This window comes from Tursiops truncatus, chromosome 7 (assembly GCF_011762595.2).
Source record: "Tursiops truncatus isolate mTurTru1 chromosome 7, mTurTru1.mat.Y, whole genome shotgun sequence".
Lineage (NCBI taxonomy): Eukaryota > Metazoa > Chordata > Mammalia > Artiodactyla > Delphinidae > Tursiops > Tursiops truncatus.
In genome coordinates, this window is record NC_047040.1 from 13,551,714 (window position 1) to 13,563,179 (window position 11,466).

Here is an 11,466-nt window from a genome sequence, read left to right on the forward strand (position 1 = left end):
ACTTCTTGGGTTGTCTATTTAACATATCAGGTGATATGCCCTTTGAAGTCTAAATGTTAGCATAGTCTCTTTTTAAGAATTAGAAAATAATGTTTTCCTTGCCAGAATTTCCCACTTATATTTTCTGTACTGTGATATTTTGACATTTGAATATGTAATTAAAATCAGATCAGAAAGACCTCCTATAGCAGTCCATTGCCAAGGGTCAGCAGCAAACACCGCCTCCTGGACTCATAGAGCTAAGATGTTGCATGATTCAAGAGTAATCAAAAGAGAAATCCTTAGAGGGAGACAGAAAACAAATAGTTGAATCCAAGGATGTAACTCCTTGAAGGCAAAGATTGCATCTTGTGTGCCTTTGTATTCCAGAGGCTCGGCAAAGCGCCCAGCATAGAGAAGGGTCTCAGTCAACACCAGCTAGATACAGGGGTGACTGAATAAGCAAATGAATCAAAAAAGCTCTCAAGGTTAGACTTCCTTGAGCAATCTCACACTGACTAATGACTCTTTAGTTTCCCTACTCATACCATATTAAATCAGAATGGCATAGTGGTTTTTAGCATGGACTCCAGAGCAGTATAGAACCCCAGCTCCACTGCTAATTGCCTAAGTGGTGTTAAGTATCCTCACCAAATCTGTTTCATCATCTGTAAAATGGCAATAATAAATACACTGATTTCGCAAGGTTATTAAGAGGATTAAATGAAAGAACAGAAAATACTTAGCACACAGCCTGGCAACAATAAGCACTCAATATCTGTGAATTATAATTATTAATATCACACGAAAAAAGCAACCCAAGTGGGAAGTTAGGGGTTATGACTTTAAATTATTTTAAAATAATATTTATTAAAAGAATGATTGAAATAAGTGAATAATTAATGAATGCATAAATTAGAAAATGAGTAATTCATGTTGTCTCCATACATAGTCACTAATGAACACGTGATACCAGCTGGAAGTCCCAGGTGGTTTCCCTTTATGTTAGATGGCTGAGGACAGGGTAACATCTTCTGTTTTCAGAGACTGCTGGCATAGCGCACGCCGTATTGTAGGTACTCAGAAAGTGTTGTCAAAGTGCACAAATACGGGGCTTCCGTGGTGGCGCAGTGGTTGAGAGTCCGCCTGCCGACGCAGGGGACACGGGTTCGTGCCCCAGTCCGGGAAGATCCCACATGCCGCAGCGGCTGGGCCCGTGAGCCATGGCCGCTGAGCCTGCGCATCCGGTGCCTGTGCTCCGCAACGGGAGAGGCCACAACAGTGAGAGCCCGCGTACGGCAAAAAAAAAAAAAAAAGTGCACAAATACTACTTATTATCTGCTTGTATCCTTAAGGAAAGACGCCACCTATTGGTTCGGCTTTGGATAAACCCTCTGAAATTGCCCATAAAAGACAAAAGTGAAATTAGCATAATCACTGACAAAGGATATGAATACAGAAAAGGCATGCTTTCTAAAGTCCAGCTGGATGAAATAGTTATTTGCTGAAAAGCGGGGGTTTTTTTTCAATTAGTGATATCAAAAATAATTTAGCATCAAATTTTCCTTCTCTGTTAGAGGATCAACTTGGTCATCCTTAGTGACAGAAAAACATTAGGAAGATGTGAGGTTTGATAGTATTTAAAATGCCTAGAAGCTATGTAAAAACCAGACATGTATAACACTGACCTGCTGTGTGTTTCAGAACCTGAGATTGGAGACCCATTGAACTGATTAACGTTCACAGGAATAATTTACTGTAATTACATCAAAAAACTGGCTCTAACTATGGCAACAAATGGAACTGATAGCTTTTCAGAGCAATGCTGTGAAATAAATAAAGTATACACATATTATTGTGAAAAATGTAAAACAAAGTTCAAGTGGAAATCATGAAGACATGGGGAAGTGAGAACAGGGAAAACCTAAAGTAAACTATTCATTTTCTGGTTTATTCTGAAAGTTAACATGTGTGCACACAAACACACAGGGAATACTATAATAATTTTGACAAGAGGGCAAGAACTGATGCAAATCTCAAGTGGAAAATATAAGAAAGAAATGAATAGAAAAATGAACTTCGCAAAGCAGCTCACATTCTACAAATTGGAGTCAATAGATTGATGGCATATAGTTCTGCACATGCAGTCTACTCAGAATAATGGCAGAAATTCCATCCAGGAGGGTTTCTACTCTACCCTGGCGTAACTCAGCGAGCTACGTGGAACCTACTGTTACATAAGCTGATGTTTAAGCTGTTTCTCCTTGTGGTGCATCAGGAGATTTTGAAGTCTGTGGGGAAAGAAGAATAGAGAGAGAAAGAAAAAAGGAGAAAGAGAGAAGCGTAGGGCTAAGGATAGAAGTGGGGTTTGAATTAATTGAATGTCCACCATCAGTACCAGGCTAAGCAACTTTACCTACATGGTCCCGTTACTCTTCTCAGCACCACTGTGAATAGGTATCCTTATCATCATTTCATAGATGAAGAAATGCAAGTCCAGGGAAATGAAGAAATTGGTTCAATGTCATGACGGAATGTAATAAAAAGCAGAACTAGACTGTGGTCAGATCTGTCTGCCTGTCCACTGCTGTGCTTCCACCTTACCACTTGTTTGAATTTGCTTGAGCCTAAACCAAAATCCTACCCACACTGGCCATACCGAGCCATTGCCCCCATGTCACCAGATGTCCTTTCTGAGAATGCTCCCAATCACCTGGAGGACGACAGTCCTTGATACCTTGTGAGGTTAGAGAGATGCTGTTGCCTACCCTCTCTCACTCTAGGGAATTCACATAATGATGTTTTTCAACCTAAATGCTGCAGGATTTTACAATAAGGAATATCTTCTGAGGAAACTCAAATGTTAGCATTGCCTTTATTACATATCCTTGCTAGGCGAGGAATTTTATTCTGAAGGGCAGATTTATCACCAGCAGGCTGCATAGGGAATGTGGCGTCAGGTATACCAGAAATGGATATTTTTAAAGATGTCTCATTCAAGCTGAGTCTAATAAAACCTGCTGAAAAACACTTTGACTTGTTTTATTTGAAAAGAAAAGTTCTTTCGCTCTCAATTGTGCACCTTTCTATAAACTGAACTATTCACATTTACTTCTCTTCCAAAAGCTGTGTCCATTAAACCCTGAGAAAATGTATTTTTCACCATCTTCCCTTTGCCTGGAGTTCTAGTGACCATTCTGATTTCTATCCCTAACCCATTACTACTTGCACTTCATTTTCCAATTCTCTTTCGAGATACGTTTGTATTCAATTTCTATAGTCATTTCGGTTGGCCTCCTGTCGGTTTTTGGTTTTATGTTGACTTCCATCAGAGATGCCTCACTGTTTACTTCTGAAATTCACATTTGCGGCAGAGATGGCCAGCTGCTCACTAAGTTCTACCCATCTTTCTCTATAACACAACCATGATTTTATGCAGGAGATAAAAGTACTGAGCCAAAAAGACTATACTTCTCAGCCAACCTTGTGTCTATATGATTGAGGTCTAGCCAGTGAAGTACAAGTAGAATTTGTTAGGGGACACATCTTGAAAGCACCTTAAAAGGGTAGCATGTAGCTGGCCTGGACCCTTTTTGCTCTTCCTCACTTCCTCCCTCGTGCCTGGTATGTGAGCCTGAGTTCTGGCAGCAATCTTGGACCCTGGGGAAAGATTGGTAGCCACACATTAAGAATGGAGAGAAGAAATATAGAAAGATACTGGGTCCAAGATGATGGTGGAGTGCCGTGCCAGTCTTAGAATACCTATTTCTGGAGAGAAAACTTAAAAATTCATCTCATTAGCCCAGCATTGTTCTTAGTAGCATCATCATGTTATTTCTAACAAATGTACTCCCCAGAAGATATAAAGTCCTCTTTTTTTTTTGCGGTACGTGGGCCTCTCACTGTTGTGGCCTCTCCCGTTGCGGAGCACAGGCTCCGGATGCGCAGGCTCAGCGGCCACAGCTCAGCGGCCCAGCCGCTCCGTGGCCTGTGAGATCCTCCCGACCGGGGCACGAACCCGTGTCCCCTGCATCGGCAGGCGGACTCTCAACCACTGCGCCACCAGGGAAGCCCTCGTGAGAGCTTTTGATGTTGATATTGATTATGTGATTTGCTTTGGCCAATAGAATATTAATAGATGTAACTGACCTGAGTTAGATGTGTAATAAGCTTGCACAATGGGACCTGGTCACTTGCAGTTCGACTTTTATTCTTAGAGGACCAGGCTTTGAGTTGAGGCTTTGAGCCATTGGACCAGGGAGGATAAAAGACACGTGGAGAAGAGCTTGGCTAAACCTGAAGTTTGGAGCCAAATCCAGCCAAACCCAGACTCAAACAGTCAAATACCAGCCAGTGATCACATGCGTAAAAGAGAAATAAGTACTTATTGCTGGATGCAAGTAAGATTTGGGGTGAAAACACACAGCTTTTGTGAAGCATCAGCTAACTGATGCATGTGGCGTTTCAACAAAATTCTCAGACTTTAATCTCATGAACTCAGAGCAGTGGTTCTCAAAGTGTGATCATCAGCATCTCTTAGGAGAACACCAGCATCAACCTGGAGACTTGTTAAAAATGCTCAGGTCTCAAACCAGACCGACAGAATCATAATCTCTGAGGGAAAGGACCAACAATTTTTGTTTTAACAAGCCCTCCAAGTGATTCAGATCTACCATAATGTTTGAAAACCACTGACCTGGAGCATATGTTCACCCTTAAACCATCCCAGTGCATAAATCATCAGGCCTGGAGCTGTGGGGTGGGTCAGCAGCACCAGAATTATTTAATCCCGCAGGACAAGACCTGAGGATGCACATTTCTAACAAGTTTCTGGATGCTGATGCCGCTGGTCTGAGGCGCACACTTTGAGAATCACTAGACTAAGACTGCAACAGGAGTGGCTAATTGGGAAATCAACATTCTGTTAACAAAAGAAAGAAACAAAAGAAGAAGGCTACTGGCTGGAGAGCAAATGTCAATCACAGCTGCATCCTTATTAAAAGGAAAAAGTTCTCATGGAAGAGATCAGACAACCACCGATATTCTGCAGCAATTCTGCAGGGACAGGCAAATCTGGAGCCAAAAGAGAAATCTCATCTGTCTTTTAGTTCATGAAATTGATTGAGACATGAACTGATTTTTTTCTTCTCTTCTATTTTGCTGAAATTCAACACAGATCGGAGGAATCAAATAAAAGACAGCGGTTTTTGCTACACAGAGCCATGTATCATCCCAAATGTGATCTGAGTTGTCACACAAATCTTTCTTAGTACAATTCACTGAAGATTAATATAGTGCTTAAGGAGATAATGTCTATATGTCAAACAACTGAGTCATTTTGATCCATTCTCATGAAACCAAGACAACAGCCTATAATTTTGAGCAATACAAAATAGGATCACAGACCCTGGTTATTGCTGCTATTTTTAATCTGTTCCTGATATGTGAAAATTAAAGAATTTTGGAACTCAAAGAACCTTAGAGATCATCCAGCCCACATATTGCAAGCCCAGACAACAGGCCACATTCCACCCAGAAATGTGTTTATTTGTCCTGCACAAAAGCATTTTTCTTTTAATTAAAATTATCACCATATTTAAAATTTTTCAACTTTTCTTGGCAAGTCTGAAGATCCAGCAACACATAATATGGACAACAGTCTAGTTTCCTCATGGCACAGTACATCAGAGCTGAGGGCTGGTGTCCTACTTTTGAAGAAGCACCTACTCTACTCCCCAGTCTGACAAAGACATTCCACTCTGTTGTTTTACAACCAGCCGGCCTCACTCATTTACAGGGCCTGCCTGTGTCCTGTAGGCATGTAGATTTGCCATCTCTAGTCTAGACAAACTCCTTTGTTTTAGTAACTAGAACACTGAAGTTCATGGTGATGACCAACTTTCATTCACATTCTCTCTTTAGCAGCAGACAGGTTTGCACTGTCAGTTTTTCACTATTTCAGAAAGTAGTTTCTCTTACAGACACTTATTCACCATGGAAAATGGGGTTGCAAAAGCTCACCATTCAAATTCTGCCCAGTTAATACTGAGGCAGGTGGCTCATTTCAGTATATGGCTAATTTCAGAAGCCTAAAGAGTAAAAAAATCCATGATCAATGCAAGAAATGATCAACCACAATACTTTTAATGTGAAATAAATCTTATTCAGATTTTGTGGACTTTGTGCCCTCAATATTTTCAACTCCTTTGGTGAGAAAGTGGGAAAGCAATTTTTAGGGCTTCCCTGGTGGCGCAGTGGTTGAGAGTCCGCCTGCCGATGCAGGGGACACGGGTTCGTGCCCCGGTCCGGGAGGTTCCCACATGCCGTGGAGCGGCTGGTCCCGTGAGCCATGGCTGCTGAGCCTGCGCGTCCGGAGCCTGTGCTCTGCAACAGGAGAGGCCACAACAGTGAGGGGCTGTGAACCGCAAAAAAAAAAAAAAAAAGCAATTTTTAAACACATTTATCTGGATGACTACTATTTAAAAAAAAAAAAAGACAGAAAATAACAAGTGTTAGCAAAGATGTGAAAAAAAAATCCCTTTATGCTGTTGGTGGGAAGGTAAAATGGTGCTGCCACCATAGAAAACAGTATGAAGGTCCCTCAAAAAATTAAAAGTAGGATTTACCATATGATCCACACACTCCGCTTCTGGGGATGTATCCGAAAGAACTGAAAGTGGGATTGCAGACAGATATTTGCACACCCGTGTTCATAGCAACACTATTCAAAATACCCAAGACGTGGAAGCAACCCAAGTGTTCATCCACGGATGAAAAGATTTTTTTTAATGTTGTCTATACGTACAATAGAATATTATTCCGTCTTTAAAAGGAAGGAACTTCTTTAAGTCTGTGAGTCTTTCTCTGTTTTGTGAATAAGTTCATTTGTATCGTTTTTTTTTTGGTATAACTAAATCACTTTGCTGTACACCTGAAACTAACACAACATTGTTAATCAACTGTACGGCAATGCAAAATAAAAAGTCAAAAAAGAAGGAAATTCTGACACATGCTACAACATGGCTGAACATCGAGGTTACTTTGCTAAGTAAAATAAGCCAGTCAGAAAAAGACAAATATCACATGATTCCACCTCCATGAGGTATTTAGAGTAGTCAAAATCATAGGAACCAAAAGGAGAATGGTGGGTGCCAGGGACTGGGGGAGGGGGGAGTGGGGAGTGCTTGCTTAACGGGTCCAGAGTTTCAGTTTTGCAAGATGAAAAGTTCTGGAGCTTGGCTGGCCAACAATGTGAATATACTTAACACGACTGAAGTAAACAGTTAAAAAATGTTTAGGATGGTAAATTTCATGTTATGGGTTTTTTACTACAATAAAAATAATTTTTTTGAAAAAGAAATTTCTTAGTCAAGTCTGCTAGGTTTGGGGGGATCCGGTGTAATTATTTCAAACGCCAGAGTGATGATATTCAAAGATGAACTAGAAAGACGATGTGTGTCCTATCCTGCAGAGGCTCTTGTGAAGGAGAACTTCCATTCACATCAGCATGGTTAAGCAAGTTCAAAGACAAAGTCAGGTTCCCAAAAGATCCTCTCAATCGATGAGTAAAAAAATGCTCTCTAGAGCTAGAACTGATAAATTTTTAGATGACAATTTTATCTCATTCTGAAAACTACAACAAAAAATTTTGCATTAAATATGTTTCAGATTTACTCTAAAAATGAGTTAAAAAGTGAGGAATTTGGTTGTTATATCTAATAAAATTCAAATAGCGTATAAAATATATTTTATGATATTTGACTCATCTTTATCCTGGGAATTAATAATCTGCTTTGGGTTTTTAATACTCCTCTCAGTATAGATTATGTACTCCTATTTGCTAATCCTAGAGGTCATTATTCCTGGAACTAACAGCAAGGACTGTATTAGCTGCTCATATTGTAATAGTTCTGTCTCCCTAGGGCAATCAATCACTGAAGAAAGGCAAGACCAGTGTCAGCGTCCCAAAAGGCAGTCCCAATGCAAACCACCCTCTGATAATTTTGTAATTGTTGGTCTATTTTTATCTGCTGAATCGGGTACCTTTAAACTGCCGGTGTGCGTATCATTTTGTCTCACCAGCTTTCCACACTGTCTCAATGTATCTAAAGGCTGCCAAGGAAAGAGCCACTGTGCCAAATGCTCCGGATGCATCTCAATAGACTGAGTTTGGTTCACTGGAGATACTTCAAATGGAAACTGGAATCTATCCAGGAAACAGATTAGTCTAGTGCTCTAGGGCTTGACCACCTTTAAAAGACAAACTTCAGCTTCGTCTGAAAATTATGAAGTCACAGCTGTTATATGTGTCTTGAAACTTATCCACTCCAACTAACATTCTCATATACTGACACATTATCATGGTACTCTTGTAAATTCTGTGACTGTTAGAGCAATGACACTGGGGAGAGGGGAAAAAAAAAACCCAATGAGACTAGTCTTTGCTCTCAAGAAGTTTATATCTTAGTCAAGGAGATAAATGCTATGTCCACGGTTCCAGAAAAATGCTTGACAGTATATCGTTGTGTCAAAAATTTGTGATGTCTGCTACATTAAAAGAATTCAGTGACAGAAAAGACCAAGGTGATATGGAGTATTGAGAAGGGTTTCATGAACCTGATAGGGTTCCAACAGGACCTTGAAAGAAAGATGGTATGCGAAATAGAAAGCAGACCGCTTGTATGTTCTCACTTCAATTCTGCAATACATATTTCCTATATTTGCTTTATCACACATCTACCCATTACTCATTCCTATAACCATCCATCATTCCATCGCATTTTAAAAATACATGTTTAGGGTAAGTTGCTCACATCAGTATATCTCACCCCTAAAAACTTTAGCATGAATAGCATTAGAGTTCAATAGTTATTCATAATTTGGGAGGGGTAAAATGTACATAAAGTTAAATGCACAAATCTTAAGCGCACTCTTGGATGTGTTTTGGCAAATGCTTGCTCCTGAGTAATATAACCCTTCTTTCAAGATATACAACATTACCAACACTCCAGAAAGTTCCCTCAGTGCCCTTTTCCTATCAATACCCACCCCCCTCTAACTCCCTTGAGGCAGCCACTGTTCCAATTTTCTATCCACAAATTACTTTTGCTTACTGTAGAACACCAGGTAAATGGAATTATAAGCTATCTTTTGGGTAAGGCTTCTTGACAGCATAATGTTTTTGAGAGTCATTTAAGTTTTTGCATGAATGAGTATTTCATTCCTTTTTAGTGCTGGGTAGTATTCCACTATGTAAATGGACCATAATTTGTTTATCCATTTTTTGTTGGTAATCACCTGGGCTATTTACATTTTGGGGCTATTATGATTAAAGCTGCTTTAAATCTTTCTGTACAGATCTTTTCATTTCCCTTATGTAAGCACCTAGGAGTAGAATTGCTGGGTCAAAAATAAGAAGGTAAAAATAACTTTACAGTAGACTAAGAATAAAACTGGATGATGGGTTTTAAATTAAATTTTACTCTATAAAACTCTATAGATAACCATTAAAATTATATTTGTTTCTGAGAGAATGCTGGGAGAGGTATATCATAGAAATATTCAGTCCCATAATTTGTATTTCTTTGTTTCAAAAAGCTTCTAGAAAAAAACCTTTGCAAAGGATTGTTACAAAAATTGCATCCTATCAGGGAGTAGTGGGGAAAAAAAAGCATGAAATTCAGTCATTGGGGATCATTACTTTTTATATTAGTCCATATTTTATGCAATCCTTCTCAAAGTTTTAAAATTCAGCAAAATGAAGAAACGTGCAACTTAACTAATTTTTCATTCTGTCTTTCTATTTAAAAAAAAGTGAGAACATGCAATGATCATTATTATGTTCTGTGTAAATAGTAATTCTTTCATGCTAGTAATTGCAGGTAAGAATTTTCCTAATAACACCAGGATAACCTAGAAGAATTAGATACATTTGTCATGTTTCCTAGTGATTTTTCTAAAAAAATTTTTTAACTTAGATTTTTTTTTTTCAAATTATAGTATAATGTATCTAATTTTATAGTGACTCAGATTCTGGGAAGAGTTAGATACCCCATCTTAGTAGTATTGGACTTCTCGAGTTTGCTTTATGATGAGAAAAACTGACGCATTTACTAAAAATGCTGATTCCCAGGTGTTTCCCCTGGAGATTCTGCTTCAGTAAGGAGAAGATGAGGCCAGCAGAGAGCCCTCCAGGGACTGTAGACAGCACATCTGAACTTCACTAGTCTATTCCGCCCTCCCTCGGCTCCTACACTCTTGGAATGAGCAGGCCATTGTACCCCTGTGGGTTTCGCTCCCTTATTTGTTAAAAAGAAAAAAAAAGAGCATTAGTACCTAGAAATGTACTCAGATCTTGCCACTCCTGCCACAACCCTCCAATCAATGCGTGTACCCTTAGAATAGAACTGGAGGCCTTGCCATCACACTGTCTGCAAGGCCAAGGTGATGGGGCCCCTGACTCACCCTGTGTCTTCCCCTTCTGGCATTTCCCCCAGGTTCACTCTGCTGTAGCCACACTAGCCTTCTGGTCCTCACACGTGGCAGACTCACTGCTAACTCAAGGCTCTGCACTTACTGTTCCATTTGCCTGGAAAGGTCTTCCCCTAGGCAGTCACATGTCCTGCTCCCTTGCTTCATTCAGTTCCCTCTTTACATATTACTTCCCCAAAGGGGACTTCTCCGAACTCCATGGCTGAAATCCAAAGCAGCATTTCTACTCTTACTTCTGATCATTCCCTACTTCCTGTCCTGCTTTTTGTTTCCCCTAGTATTTATCACTACCTGGAATTACACAATAAATCAGTTATTTATTGCTAGGTTATTTATTTATATGTGAATTTGTTTATATGTTATGCTCCATGAAGGTCAGTATTGTTAGTGCATTCAGGCTGCTCTAACAAAAACACGATAGGCCTTCCCTGGTGGAGCAGTGGTTAAGAATCCGCCTGCCAGTGCAGGGGACACAGGTTCGAGCCCTGGTCTGGGAAGATCCCACATGCCGTGGAGCAACTGAGGCCTTGTGCCACAACTACTGAACCTGTGGTCTAGAGCCCACGAGCCACAACTACTGAGCCTGTGTGCTGCAGCTACTGAAGCCCACGCACGCCTAGAGCCTGTGCTCCGCAACAAGAGAAGCCACCGCAATGAGAAGTCTGTGCACCGCAACGACGAGTAGCCACTGCTCGCTGCAACTAGAGAAAGCAGCGCACAGCAACGAAGAACCAAAGCAGCCAAAAATAAATAAAATAAATAAATTTATTTTTTTAAAAAAACACAATAAACTGAAGCCTTATAAACAACAAACATTTCTTTCTCCCAGTTCTGGAGGCTGGGAAGTGAGAGACCATGGCGCCAGCAGATTTGGTGTCTGGTGAGAACTGTGTCCTTACATTGTGGAAGGTACTCTGGGGTCTTTTTACAAGGGCACTAACTCTAATCATGAGGGCTTCACCCTAATGAGCTAATCACCTTCCAATGGCCTCACCT